This window comes from Nesoenas mayeri (assembly GCF_963082525.1).
Source record: "Nesoenas mayeri genome assembly, chromosome: 4".
NCBI lineage: Eukaryota > Metazoa > Chordata > Aves > Columbiformes > Columbidae > Nesoenas > Nesoenas mayeri.
The window spans coordinates 27,243,148-27,258,455 of NC_137540.1; the positions used below are offsets into that span (position 1 = coordinate 27,243,148).

The 15,308-nt window shown below is 46.5% G+C and overlaps 1 protein-coding gene across 7 annotated transcripts in view; it reads right to left on the minus strand.

The window, feature by feature from the left end:
- Positions 1 to 15,308, minus strand: part of YTHDC1 (YTH N6-methyladenosine RNA binding protein C1) — a 186,194-nt gene that overhangs the window by 114,413 nt on the left and 56,473 nt on the right. The gene's annotated exons all lie outside the window — the stretch shown is intronic.

Below are 15,308 nucleotides of genomic sequence, written 5' to 3' on the forward strand. Positions count from 1 at the left end.
GTCAGAAACCCCATTGAACAGTGTTTCTGTCACACAGTCCTCTGGACAGTGTATGTGTCACAAAACCCATTGGACAGCGTGTGTGTGTCAAAAACCCCATTGGACAGCGTATGTGTCACAAACCCCATTGGATAGAGTGTGTGGCTCAAACCCCATTTGACAGAGTGTGTGTCACAAAACCCATTGGACGGGGTGTGTGCGTTACAAATGCCATGAGATAGAGTGTGTTTCTTGAACCCCATTGGACAGAGTGTGTGTCACAAAACCCCGTTGGACAGCGTGTGTGTCACAAAGCCCTCTGGATATTCTGTATTTCACAAAGCCCATTGGACAGCCTGTGTGTCTCAAAACTCATTGAACAGTTTCTGTGTGTCACAAATGCCATTGGAGAGCATGTGTGTCTTAAACCTCATTGGACAGTGTGTGTGTCACTAATCCAATTGGACTGCGTGTGTGTCACAAACCCCATTGGACTTTGTGTTTTTCACAAACCCTATGGGACAGCTTGTGTGTCACAAAGTCCTCTGGACAGTGTTTGTCTAAAACCCCATTGGGCAGTGTGTGTTTCTCAAATCTCATTGGACAGCGTGTGTGTGTCACAAACCGCATTGCACAGCGTGTGTGCCTAAACCATATCAGACAGTCTGTGTGTCACAAACCCTATTGGACAACGTGTGTGTCACAAACCCCTTTAGACCGTGTGTGTTTCACAAACCCCATTGGACAGCGTGTGTGTCATAAACACCATTGGACAGTGTGTGTGGCACAAATCCCATTGGACAGCGTGTGTGTGTCTCTAACCCCATAGACAGCCTGTGTGTCTCAAACCCCATTGAACAGTTTATGTGTGTCAAAAACGCCATTGGACAGCATGTGTGTCTTAAAACTCATTGGGCAGCGAGTGTCTGTCAGAAACTGCATTGCACAGCGTGTGTGTCTGAACCATATCAGACAGTGTGTGTGTCACAAACCCCATTGGACAGCGTGTGTGTTCCACAAAACACATAGGACAGCGTGTGTGTCTCAGATCCCATTGGAGAGTGTGTGTGTCAGAAACCCCATTGGGCAGAGTGTGTGTCTCAAACACCATTGGACACTTTCTGTGTGTCACAAATGGCATTGGACAGCGTATGTGTCTTAAACCCCATAGGACAGTGTGTCTGTCACAAACACAATTGGACAGCATGTGTTTCACAAACCCCAATGGACCATGTGTGTTTCACAAACACCATTGGACACCATGTCTTAAACACCATTGGACAGTTTGGGTGTCACAAACCCCATTGGAAAGCGTGTGTGTGTCATAAACCCCATTGGACAGCCTGTGTGTCTCAAACACCATTGGACAGTTAATGTCTGTCACAAACGGCATTGGAGAGCATGTGTGTCTTAAACCCCATTGGACACCGTGTGTGTCTCAAGCATATTAGAAAGTGTGTGTGTGACAAAGTCCTCTGGACAGTGTGTTTGTCTAAAACCTCATTGGTCACCGTGTGTGTCTCAACCATATTAGAAAGTGTGTGTCACAAAGTCCTCTGGACAGTGTGTTTGTCTAAAACCTTTTTGGAAAGTGTGTGTTTCTGAAATCTCATTGGACTACGTGTGTGTGTCACAAACCGCATTGCACAGCATGTGTGTCTCAACCATATCAGACAGTGTGTGTGTGTCACAAACCCCATTGGACAGCGTGTGTGTCTAAAACTCCATTGAACAGTGTATGTGTCAGAAACCCCATTGGACAGTGTGTGTGTCACACAGTCCTCCGGACTGTGTGTGTGTCACAAAACCCATTGGACAGCGTGTGTGTGTCAAAAACCCCATTGGACAGCGTGTGTGTCACAAACCCCATTGGATAGAGTGTGTGACTCAAACCCCATTTGACAGAATGTGTGTCACAAAACCCATTGGACAGCATGTGTGTGTCACGAACCCCATTGGACAGCATGTGTTTCACAAATCTCATTGGACAGCGTGTGTGTCTAAAACTCCATTGAACAGTGTGTGGCTCAAAACCCATTGGACAGTGTGTATGTCACAAACCCAATTCGATAGCGACTGTGTCTCAAACCCCACTTGACAGCGTGTGTGTGTCACAAACCCCATTGGACGGGGTGTGTGCATTACTAATGCCATGGGATAGAGTGTGTTTCTTGAACCCCATTGGACAGTGTGTGTGTCACAGAACCCCATTGGACAGTGTGTGCGTCACAAAGCCCTCTGGACAATGTGTGTGTCAGAAACCCCATTGGATAGCTTGTGTGTCACAAATCCCATTGGACAACGTCTGTGTCTAAAACTCCATTGGACAGTGTGTGTGTCACAAAAGTCCTCTGGACTGTGTTTTTGTCTCAAATCCCATTGAACAGTGTGTATTTCTCAAACCCCATTGGACAGCATGCGTGTCTCACCCATATCAAACACTGTGTGTGTCACAAACCCCATTGGACAGCGTGTGTGTCTCAAATCCCATTGGACAGTGTGTGTGTCACAAACCCCATTGGACAGCCTGTGTGTCACAAACCCCATTGGACAGCGTGTGTGTCTAAAACTCCGTTGGACAGTGTCTGTGTCTCAAACCCCATTGGACAGTGTGTGTTTCTCAAACCCCGTTGGACAGATTGTGTGTGTAACAAACTTCATTGGACAATGTGTGAGTTTAACTGCCATTGGACAGTGTTTGTTTCACGAAACCCATTGGACACCGTGTGTCTTTGTCAAACCCGATTGGACAGTGTATGTGTGTCACAAACCCTATTGGACAGCGTGTGTGTCTAAAACTGCATTGGACAGTGTGTGTATTCACAAACCCCATTGGACAGCATGTGTGTCTAAAACTCCGTAGGACAGTGTCTGTGTCTCAAACCCCATTGGACAGCGTGTGTGTGTCAAACCCCATTGGACAGTGTTTGTATCACACACACCATTGGAGAGTGTGTTTTTTAAAAACCCCATTGGACACAGTGTGTTTCTTAAACCTGATTGGACAGTGTATGTGTGTCACAAACCCCATTGGACAGCGTGTGTGTATCAAACCACATTGGAGATTGCGTGTGTCGCAAATCCCATTGGGGAAGTGTATGTCACAAATCCCATCAGATGGAATGTGTGTCACAAACCCCATTGCACATCGTGTGTGTCTCAACCATATCAGACAGTGTGTGTATCACAATCTCCACTGCACAGCATGTGTGTTCCACAAAACACATAGGACAGAGTGTGTGTCTCAGACCCCATTGGAGAGTGTGTGTGTCAGAAACCCCATTGGGCAGAGTGTGTGTCTCAAACACCATTGGACACTTTCTGTGTGTCACAAATGGCATTGAACAGCGTATGTGTCTTAAATCCCATAGGACAGTGTGTCTGTCACAAACACAATTGGACAGCGTGTGTTTCACAAACCCCAATGGACCATGTGTGTTTCACAAACACCATTGGACACCATGTCTTAAACACCATTGGACAGTTTGGGTGTCACAAACCCCATTGAAAAGCGTGTGTGTGTCATAAACCCCATTGGACAGCCTGTGTGTCTCAAACACCATTGGACAGTTAATGTCTGTCACAAACGGCATTGGAGAGCATGTGTGTCTTAAACCTCATTGAACACCGTGTGTGTCTCAAGCATATTAGAAAGTGTGTGTGTGACAAAGTCCTCTGGACAGTGTGTTTGTCTAAAACCTCATTGGTCACCGTGTGTGTCTCAACCATATTAGAAAGTGTGTGTCACAAAGTCCTCTGGACAGTGTGTTTGTCTAAAACCTTTTTGGACAGTGTGTGTTTCTGAAATCCCATTGGACTACGTGTGTGTGTCACAAACCGCATTGCACAGCATGTGTGTCTCAACCATATCAGACAGTGTGTGTGTGTCACAAACCCCATTGGACAGCGTGTGTGTCTAAAACTCCATTGAACAGTGTATGTGTCAGAAACCCCATTGGACAGTGTGTGTGTCACACAGTCCTCCGGACTGTGTGTGTGTCACAAAACCCATTGGACAGCGTGTGTGTGTCAAAAACCCCATTGGACAGCGTGTGTGTCACAAACCCCATTGGATAGAGTGTGTGACTCAAACCCCATTTGACAGAGTGTGTGTCACAAAACCCATTGGACAGCATGTGTGTGTCACGAACCCCATTGGACAGCATGTGTTTCACAAATCTCATTGGACAGCGTGTGTGTCTAAAACTCCATTGAACAGTGTGTGGCTCAAAACCCATTGGACAGTGTGTATGTCACAAACCCAATTCGATAGCGACTGTGTCTCAAACCCCACTTGACAGCGTGTGTGTGTCACAAACCCCATTGGACGGGGTGTGTGCATTACTAATGCCATGGGATAGAGTGTGTTTCTTGCACCCCATTGGACAGAGTGTGTGTCACAAAACCCCATTGGACAGCGTGTGTGTGTCACAAACCCCATTGGACAGCATGTGTGTCTAAAACTCCATTGGATAGTGTGTGTGGCTCAAACCCCATTTCACTGTGTGTGTGTCACAAAACCCATTGGATAGCGTGTGTGGCTCAAACCCCATTGGACAGTGTGTGAGTCACAAACCAAAATCGATAGCAACTGTGTCTCAAATCCTATTCCACAGCATGTGTGTGTCACAAACCCCATTGGACGAGGTGTGTGTGTTTCAAATGCCATCGGATAGAGTGTGTGTCTTAAACCCCATTGGACAGCGTGTGTGTCACAGAACCCCATTGGACAGTGTGTGCGTCACAAAGCCCTCTGGACAATGTGTGTGTTAGAAACCCCATTGGATAGCTTGTGTGTCACAAATCCCATTGGACAGCGTCTGTGTCTAAAACTCCATTGGACAGTGTGTGTGTCACAAAAGTCCTCTGGACTGTGTTTTTGTCTCAAATCCCATTGAACAGTGTGTATTTCTCAAACCCCATTGGACAGCATGCGTGTCTCACCCATATCAAACACTGTGTGTGTCACAAACCCCATTGGACAGCGTGTGTGTCTCAAATCCCATTGGACAGTGTGTGTGTCACAAACCCCATTGGACAGCCTGTGTGTCACAAACCCCATTGGACAGCGTGTGTGTCTAAAACTCCGTTGGACAGTGTCTGTGTCTCAAACCCCATTGGACAGTGTGTGTTTCTCAAACCCCGTTGGACAGATTGTGTGTGTAACAAACTTCATTGGACAATGTGTGAGTTTAACTGCCATTGGACAGTGTTTGTTTCACGAAACCCATTGGACACCGTGTGTCTTTGTCAAACCCGATTGGACAGTGTATGTGTGTCACAAACCCTATTGGACAGCGTGTGTGTCTAAAGCTGCATTGGACAGTGTGTGTATTCACAAACCCCATTGGACAGCATGTGTGTCTAAAACTCCGTAGGACAGTGTCTGTGTCTCAAACCCCATTGGACAGCGTGTGTGTGTCAAACCCCATTGGACAGTGTTTGTATCACACACACCATTGGAGAGTGTGTTTTTTAAAAACCCCATTGGACACAGTGTGTTTCTTAAACCTGATTGGACAGTGTATGTGTGTCACAAACCCCATTGGACAGCGTGTGTGTATCAAACCACATTGGAGATTGCGTGTGTCGCAAATCCCATTGGGGAAGTGTATGTCACAAATCCCATCAGATGGAATGTGTGTCACAAACCCCATTGCACATCGTGTGTGTCTCAACCATATCAGACAGTGTGTGTATCACAATCTCCACTGCACAGCGTGTGTGTTCCACAAAACACATAGGACAGAGTGTGTGTCTCAGACCCCATTGGAGAGTGTGTGTGTCAGAAACCCTATTGGGCAGAATATGTGTCTCAAATCCCATTGGACAGTGTGTGTGTCACAAACCCCATTGGACAGCGTGTGTGTGTCACAAACCCCATTGGACAGTGTTTGAATCACAAACACCATTGGAGACTGTGTTTGTCAAAAACCCCATTGGACACAGTGTGTTTCTCAAATCTGATTGGACAGTGTATGTGTGTCACAAACCCCATTGGACAGTGTGTGTGTCTCAAATCCCATTGGACAGCCTGTGTGTCAGATACCTCATTGGACATCATGTGTGTCTAAAACTCCGTAGGACAGTGTCTGTGTGTCAAACCCCATTGGACAGTGTGTGTTTCACAAACCCCATTGGACCTTGTGTGTTTCACAAATTCCATTGGAGAGCGTATGTGTCTCAACCATATCAGACAGTGTGTGTGTCTCAAACCCCATTGGACAGTGTGTGTGTGTCAGAAACCCCATTGGACAGTGTGTGTGTCACAAACCCCATTGTTCAGAGTGTGTGTCTCAAACCCCATTGGACAGTTTATGTGTGTCACAAACGCCATTGGTCATCATGTGTGTCTAAAATCCCATTGGACTGTGTGTGTTTCACAAAACCCATTAAACAGAGTTTGTGTTTCAAACCCCATTGGACAGTGTATGTGTGTCACAAACGGCACTGGACAGCGTAGGTGTCTCAAACTCCATTGGAAAGTGTTTGTGTCATAAACGCCATTGGATAGCATGTGTGTCACAAAGCCACATTGGACCATGAGTGTTTCACAAACCCTATTGGAGAGCGTTTGTGTCTCAAACTCCATTGGACAGTGTGTGTGTTACAGAGCCCATTGGACAGTGTGTGTGTCACAAAGCCCTCTGAACAATGTGCATTTCACAAACCCCATTGGACAGCGTTTTTGTATCAAACCGCATTGGACAGTGCCTGTGTCGCAAATCCCATTGGAGAAGTGTGTGTCACAAATCCCATAGAAGGAGTGTGTTTCAGAAACCTCATGGGATAGCGTTTGTGTCTCAACCATATTAGAAAGTGTTTGTGTCACAAACCCCATTGGACAGCGTGTGTGTCACAAATCCCATTGGAGAGTGTGTGTGTCTCAAACCCCATTGGAGACAGTGTGTGTTTCACAAAACCCATTGGACAGCGTGTGTGTGTCACAATCCCCATTGGATAGTGCGTGTGTCACAAACCCCATTGGACAGTGTGTGTGTCTCTCAGTCCCCTGGACAGTGTGTGTGTCACAAAACCCATTGGACAGCGTGTGTGTGTCACAAACCCCGTTGGACAGCGTGTGTGTCACAAACCTCACTGGATAGCGTGTGTGTCTCAATCCCCATTTGACAGTTGTGTGTCACAAACCCCATTGGACAGCGTGTGTGTCACAAAAGTCCTCTGGAGAGTGTGTTTGTCTCAAATTCTATTGAACAGTGTGTGTTTCTCAAATCCCATGGGACAGCATTTGTGTGTTACAAACCCCATTGGACAGCGTGCGTGTCTCAACCATATCAGACAGGGTGTGTGTCACAAACCCTATTGGACAGTGTGTGTGTCTCAACCATATCAGACAGGGTGTGTGTCTCAAACCCCATTGGACAGTCTGTGTGTCTCAAACCCCTTTGGACAGCGTGTGTTTCTCAAATCCCATTGGACAGTGTGTGTGTCACAAACCCCCTTGGACAGCCTGTTTGTCACAAACCCCATTGGACAGCCTGTGTGTCTAAAACTCCATTGGACAGTGTCTCTGTCACAAACCCCATTGGACAGTGTGTGTGTCACAAAGTCCTCTGGACAGTGTGTTTGTCTCAAACTCCATTGGACAGAGTGTGTCTCTCAAATCCCATTGGACAGCGTGTGTGTGTCACAAACCGCATTGCACAGCTTGTGTGTCTCAACCATATCAGACAGTGTTTGTGTCACAAAACCCCTTGGATAGCCTGTGTGTCACAAACCCCATTGGACAGTGTGTGTGTCACAAACCCCATTGGACAGTGTCTGTGTCACACAGACCTCTGGACAGTGTGTGTGTCACAAAACCCATTGGACAGTGTGTGTGTGTCACAAACCCCGTTGGACTGATTGTGTGTCACAAACCCCATTGGATAGCGTGTGTGGCTCAAACCCCATTTGACAGTTGTGTGTGTGTCACAAACCCCATTGGACGAGGTGTGTGTGTTACAAATGCCATTGGATAGAGTGTGTGTCTTAAACCCCATTGGACAGAGTGTGTGTCACAAAACCCCATTGGACAGTGTGTGTGTTACAAACCCCATTGGACATAGTGTGTGTCTCAAATCCAATTGGACAGCGTGTGTTTCACAAATCCCATTGGATAGCGTGTGTTTAACAAACCCCATTGGACAGTGTGTGAGTCACAAACCAAAATCGAGAGCAACTGTGTATCAAATACTATTCGACAGCATGTCTGTGTCACAAACCCCATTGGACGGGGTGTGTGCGTTACAAATGACATTGGATAGAGTGTGTCTCTTAAACCCAGTTGGACAGATTGTGATTCACAAAACCCCATTGGACAGTGTGTGCGTCACAAAGCCCTCTGGACAGTGTGTGTGTCAGAAACCCCATTGGATAGCTTGTGTGTCACAAATCCCATTGGAAAGCGTGTGTGTCTAAAACTCCATTGGACAGTGTGTGTGTCACAAAAGTCCTCTGGACTGTGTTTTTGTCTCAAATCCCATTGAACAGTGTGTGTTTCTCAAACCCCATTAGACACCATGCGTGTCTCAACCATATCAAACAATGTGTGTGTCACAAACCCCATTGGACAGCGTGTGTGTCTCAAATCCCTTTGGACAGTGTGTGTGTCACAAACCCCATTGGACAGCGTGTGTGTCTAAAATTCCGTTGGACAGTGTCTGTGTCACAAACCCCATTAAATAGTGTGTGTTTCTCAAACCCCATTGGACACCGTGTGTTTGTCACAAACCCCATTGGACAGCATGTGTGTCTCAACCATATCAGACAGTGTGTGTGTCACAAACCTCATTGGACAGTGTGTGTGTGTCAGAAACCCCATTGGATATAGTGTGTGTCACAAACCCCTTTGGACAGTGTGTGTGTGTCACAAACCCCATCGGACAGCGTGTGTGTGTCACAAATCCAATTGAACAGCATGTGCGTCACAAACCCCATTGGACAGTGTGTGTGTCACAAACCCCATTGGTGAGTGTGTATGTTACAAAACCCATTAAATAGAGTTTGTGTCTCAAATCCCATTGGACAGTGTATGTGTGTCACAAACGGTACTGGACAGCGTGTGTGTCCCAAAGTCCATTGGACAGTGTGTGTGTTTCAGAAACCCCATTGGACAGTGGTTTTGTCTCAAACTCCATTGGACAGTGTGTGTGTCACAGACCCCATTGGACAGCCTATGTGTATCAAACCGCATTGGAGATTCCGTGTGTCGCAAATCCCCTTGGGGAAGTGTATGTCACAAATCCCATCAGATGGAATGTGTGTCACAAACCCCTTTGGACAGCGTGTGTGTCACAAACCCCAGTGGAGAGTGTGTGTGTCAGAAACCCCATTGGGCAGAGTATGTGTATCAAACCCCATTGGACAGTTTATGTGTGTCACAAACGCCATTGGACAGCGTGTGTTTCTTAAACCCCATTGGACAGTCTGTGTGTCACAAACCCAATTGCACATCGTGTGTGTCACTAAACCCATTGGACTGCGTGTGTATTCACAAACTCAATTGGACAGCGTTTGTGTCTTAAACCCCATTGGAGAGTGTGTGTGTCAGAAACCCCATTGGACAGCGTGTGTGTGACAAACCCCATTGGACAGTGTTTGTATCACAAACATCATTGGAGAGTGTGTTTGTCAAAAACCCATTGGACACAGTGTGTTTCTCAAAACTGATTGGACAGTGTATGTGTGTCATAAACCCCATTGGACAGCGTTTGTGTCTCAAATCCCATTGGACAACCTGTGTGTCAGAAACCCCATTGGACAGCATGTGTGTCTAAAACTCAGTAGGACAGTGTCTGTGTCTCAGACCCCATTGGACAGTGTGTGTTTCACAAACCCCATTGGACCTTTTGTGTTTCACAAATCCCATTGGACAGTGTGCGTGTCTCAACCATATCAGACAGTGTATGTGTCTCAAACCCCATTGAACAGTGTGTGTGTGTCAGAAACCCCATTGGACAGAGTGTGTGTCTCAAACCCCATTGGACAGTGTGTGTGTCACAAACCCCATTGTTCAGAGTATGTGTCTCAAACCTCATTGGACAGTTTATGTGTGTCACAAAGGCCATTGGTCATCATGTGTGTCTTAATCCCATTGGACTGTGTGTGTATCACAAACCCAATGGGACAGCCTGTGTGTCAGAAACCCCATTGGACAGCATGTGTGTCTAAAATTCCGTAGGAGAGTGTCTGTGTCTCAAAGCCCATTGAACAGTGTGTGTTTCACAAAACCCATTGGACCTTGTGTGTTTCACAAATCCCATTGGACAGGGTGTGTGTCTCAACCATATCAGACAGTGTGTGTGTCTCAAACCCCATTGGACAGTGTGTGTGTGTCAGAAACCCCATTGGACAGCGTGTGTGTGTCAAACCCCATTGGACAGTGTTTGTATCACAAACACCATTGGAGAGTGTGTGTCTCAAAAACTCCATTGAACACAGTGTGTTTATCAAATCTGATTGGACAGTGTATGTGTGTCACAAACCTCATTGGACAGCGTGTGTGTCTCAAATCCCATCGGACAGCCTGTGTGTCAGAAAACCCATTGGACAACATGTGTGTCTAAAACTCCGTAGGACAGTGTCTGTGTCTCAAACCCCATTGGACAGTGTGTGTTTCACAAAACCCATTGGACCTTGTGTGTTTCACAAATCCCATTGGACAGCGTGTGTGTCTCAACCACATCAGACAGTGTGTGTGTCTCAAACCCCATTGGACAGTGTGTGTGTGTCAGAAACCCCATTGGACAGAGTGTGTGTCTCAAACCCCATTGGACAGTGTGTGTGTCACAAAGCCCTCTGAACAATGTGCATTTCACAAACCCCATTGGACAGCGTTTTTGTATCAAACCGCATTGGACAGTGCCTGTGTCGCAAATCCCATTGGAGAAGTGTGTATCACAAATCCCATTAGAAGGAGTGTGTGTCACAAACCTCATGGGATAGCGTGTGTGTCTCAACCATATTAGAAAGTGTTTTTGTCACAAACCCCATTGGACAGCGTGTGTGTCACAAACCCAATTGGATTACATGTGTGGCTCAAACCCCATTGGACTGTGTGTGTGTCAAAACCCAATTTAATAGCGAGTGCATCTCAAACCCCATTCGACAGTGTGTGTGTGTCAGAAACCCCATTGGACGGGGTATGTGTGTTACAAATACCATTGGATAGAGTGTGTGTCTTAAACCCCATTGGACAGTGTGTGTGTCACAAAGCCCTCTGGACAGTGTGTGTGTCACAAACCCCATTAGACATAAGGTGTGACTCAAATCCCATTGGACAGTGTGTGTGTTACAAACCCCATTGGACAGCGTGTGTGTCTGAAACTCCATTGGACACTGTCTGTGTCACAAACCCCATTGGACAGTATGTGTGTCACAAAGCCCTCTGGACAGTGTGTGTGTCACAAACCCCATTAGACATAAGGTGTGACTCAAATCCCATTGGACAGTGTGTGTGTCACAAACCCCATTGGACAGCGTGTGTGTCTAAAACTCCATTGGACACTGTCTGTGTCACAAACCCCATTGGACAGTGTGTGTGTCACAAAAGTCTTCTGGAGAGTGTGTTTGTCTCAAATCCTATTAAACAGTGTGTGTTTCTCAAATTCCATTGGACAGCGTGTGTGTGTTATAAACCCCATTGGACAGCGTGCGTGTCTCAACCATATCAGACAGGGTGTGTGTCACAAACCCCATTGGACAGTGTGTGTGTCTCAAACCCCGTTGGAGAGTGTTGTGTCAAAAACCCATTTGGACAGAGTGTTTGTCTCAAATCCTATTGGACACTTTATGTTTTTCTCAAACCCCATTGAACACCGTGTGTGTGTCACAAACCCCATTGGACAGCATCTGTGTCTCAACCATATCAGACAGTGTGTGTGTCACAAACCTCATTGGACAGTGTGTGTGTGTCAGAAACCCCATTGGATATAGTGTGTGTCACAAACCCCTTTGGACAGTGTGTGTGTGTCACAAACCCCATCGGACAGCGTGTGTGTGTCACAAATCCAATTGAACAGCATGTGCGTCACAAACCCCATTGGACAGTGTGTGTGTCACAAATCCCATTGGTGAGTGTGTATGTTACAAAACCCATTAAATAGAGTTTGTGTCTCAAATCCCATTGGACAGTGTATGTGTGTCACAAACGGTACTGGACAGCGTGTGTGTCCCAAAGTCCATTGGACAGTGTGTGTGTTTCAGAAACCCCATTGGACAGTGGTTTTGTCTCAAACTCCATTGGACAGTGTGTGTGTCACAGACCTCATTGGACAGCCTATGTGTATCAAACCGCATTGGAGATTCCGTGTGTCGCAAATCCCCTTGGGGAAGTGTATGTCACAAATCCCATCAGATGGAATGTGTGTCACAAACCCCTTTGGACAGCGTGTGTGTCACAAACCCCAGTGGAGAGTGTGTGTGTCAGAAACCCCATTGGGCAGAGTATGTGTATCAAACCCCATTGGACAGTTTATGTGTGTCACAAACGCCATTGGACAGCGTGTGTTTCTTAAACCCCATTGGACAGTCTGTGTGTCACAAACCCAATTGCACATCGTGTGTGTCACTAAACCCATTGGACTGCGTGTGTATTCACAAACTCAATTGGACAGCGTGTGTGTCTTAAACCCCATTGGAGAGTGTGTGTGTCAGAAACCCCATTGGACAGCGTGTGTGTGACAAACCCCATTGGACAGTGTTTGTATCACAAACATCATTGGAGAGTGTGTTTGTCAAAAACCCATTGGACACAGTGTGTTTCTCAAACCTGATTGGACAGTGTATGTGTGTCACAAACCCCATTGGACAGCGTTTGTGTCTCAAATCCCATTGGACAACCTGTGTGTCAGAAACCCCATTGGACAGCATGTGTGTCTAAAACTCAGTAGGACAGTGTCTGTGTCTCAGACCCCATTGGACAGTGTGTGTTTCACAGACCCCATTGGACCTTGTGTGTTTCACAAATCCCATTGGACATCGTGCGTGTCTCAACCATATCAGACAGTGTGTGTGTCTCAAACCCCATTGAACAGTGTGTGTGTGTCAGAAACCCCATTGGACAGAGTGTGTGTCTCAAATCCCATTGGACAGTGTGTGTGTCACAAACCCCATTGTTCAGAGTATGTGTCTCAAACCTCATTGGACAGTTTATGTGTGTCACAAAGGCCATTGGTCATCATGTGTGTCTTAATCCCATTGGACTGTGTGTGTATCACAAACCCAATGGGACAGCGTGTGTGTCACAAAACCCATTGGACTGCGTGTGTATTCACAAACCCCATTGGACAGCCTGTGTGTCTTAAACCCCAGTGGAGAGTGTGTGTGTCAGAAACCCCATTGGACAGCGTGTGTGTCTCAAACCCCATTGGACAGTGTTTGTATCACAAACACCATTGGAGAGTGTGTTTGTCAAAAACCCCATTGAACACAGTGTGTTTCTCAAACCTGATTGGACAGTGTATGTGTGTCACAAACCCCATTGGACAGCGTGTGTGTCTCAAATCCCATTGGACAGTCTGTGTGTCAGAAACCCCATTGGACAGCATGTGTGTCTAAAATTCCGTAGGAGAGTGTCTGTGTCTCAAAGCCCATTGGACAGTGTGTGTTTCACAAAACCCATTGGACCTTGTGTGTTTCACAAATCCCATTGGACAGGGTGTGTGTCTCAACCATATCAGACAGTGTGTGTGTCTCAAACCCCATTGGACAGTGTGTGTGTGTCAGAAACCCCATTGGACAGCGTGTGTGTGTCAAACCCCATTGGACAGTGTTTGTATCACAAACACCATTGGAGAGTGTGTGTCTCAAAAACTCCATTGGACACAGTGTGTTTCTCAAACCTGATTGGACAGTGTATGTGTGTCACAAACCTCATTGGACAGCGTGTGTGTCTCAAATCCCATCGGACAGCCTGTGTGTCAGAAAACCCATTGGACAGCATGTGTGTCTAAAACTCCGTAGGACAGTGTCTGTGTCTCAAACCCCATTGGACAGTGTGTGTTTCACAAAATCCATTGGACCTTGTGTGTTTCACAAATCCCATTGGACAGCGTGTGTGTCTCAACCACATCAGACAGTGTGTGTGTCTCAAACCCCATTGGACAGTGTGTGTGTGTCTTAAACCCCATTGGACAGAGTGTGTGTCTCAAACCCCATTGGACAGTGTGTGTGTCACAAAGCCCTCTGAACAATGTGCATTTCACAAACCCCATTGGACAGCGTTTTTGTATCAAACCGCATTGGACAGTGCCTGTGTCGCAAATCCCATTGGAGAAGTGTGTGTCACAAATCCCATTAGAAGGAGTGTGTGTCACAAACCTCATGGGATAGCGTGTGTGTCTCAACCATATTAGAAAGTGTTTTTGTCACAAACCCCATTGGACAGCGTGTGTGTCACAAACCCAATTGAATTACATGTGTGGCTCAAACCCCATTGGACTGTGTGTGTGTCAAAACCCAATTTAATAGCGAGTGCATCTCAAACCCCATTCGACAGCGTGTGTGTGTCAGAAACCCCATTGGACGGGGTGTGTGTGTTACAAATACCATTGGATAGAGTGTGTGTCTTAAACCCCATTGGACAGTATGTGTGTCACAAAGCCCTCTGGACAGTGTGTGTGTCACAAACCCCATTAGACATAAGGTGTGACTCAAATCCCATTGGACAGTGTGTGTGTCACAAACCCCATTGGACAGCGTGTGTGTCTGAAACTCCATTGGACACTGTCTGTGTCACAAACCCCATTGGACAGTATGTGTGTCACAAAGCCCTCTGGACAGTGTGTGTATCACAAACCCCATTAGACATAAGGTGTGACTCAAATCCCATTGGACAGTGTGTGTGTCACAAACCCCATTGGACAGCGTGTGTGTCTAAAACTCCATTGGACACTGTCTGTGTCACAAACCCCATTGGACAGTGTGTGTGTCACAAAAGTCTTCTGGAGAGTGTGTTTGTCTCAAATCCTATTAAACAGTGTGTGTTTCTCAAATCCCATTGGACAGCGTGTGTGTGTTATAAACCCCATTGGACAGCGTGCGTGTCTCAACCATATCAGACAGGGTGTGTGTCACAAACCCCATTGGACAGTGTGTGTGTCTCAAACCCCGTTGGAGAGTGTTGTGTCAAAAACCCATTTGGACAGAGTGTTTGTCTCAAATCCTATTGGACACTTTATGTTTTTCTCAAACCCCATTGAACACCGTGTGTGTGTCACAAACCCCATTGGACAGCCTGTGTGTCACAAACCCCATTGGACAGTGTCTGTGTCACACAGTCCTCTGGACAGTGTGTGTGTCACAAAACCCATTGGACAGTGTGTGTG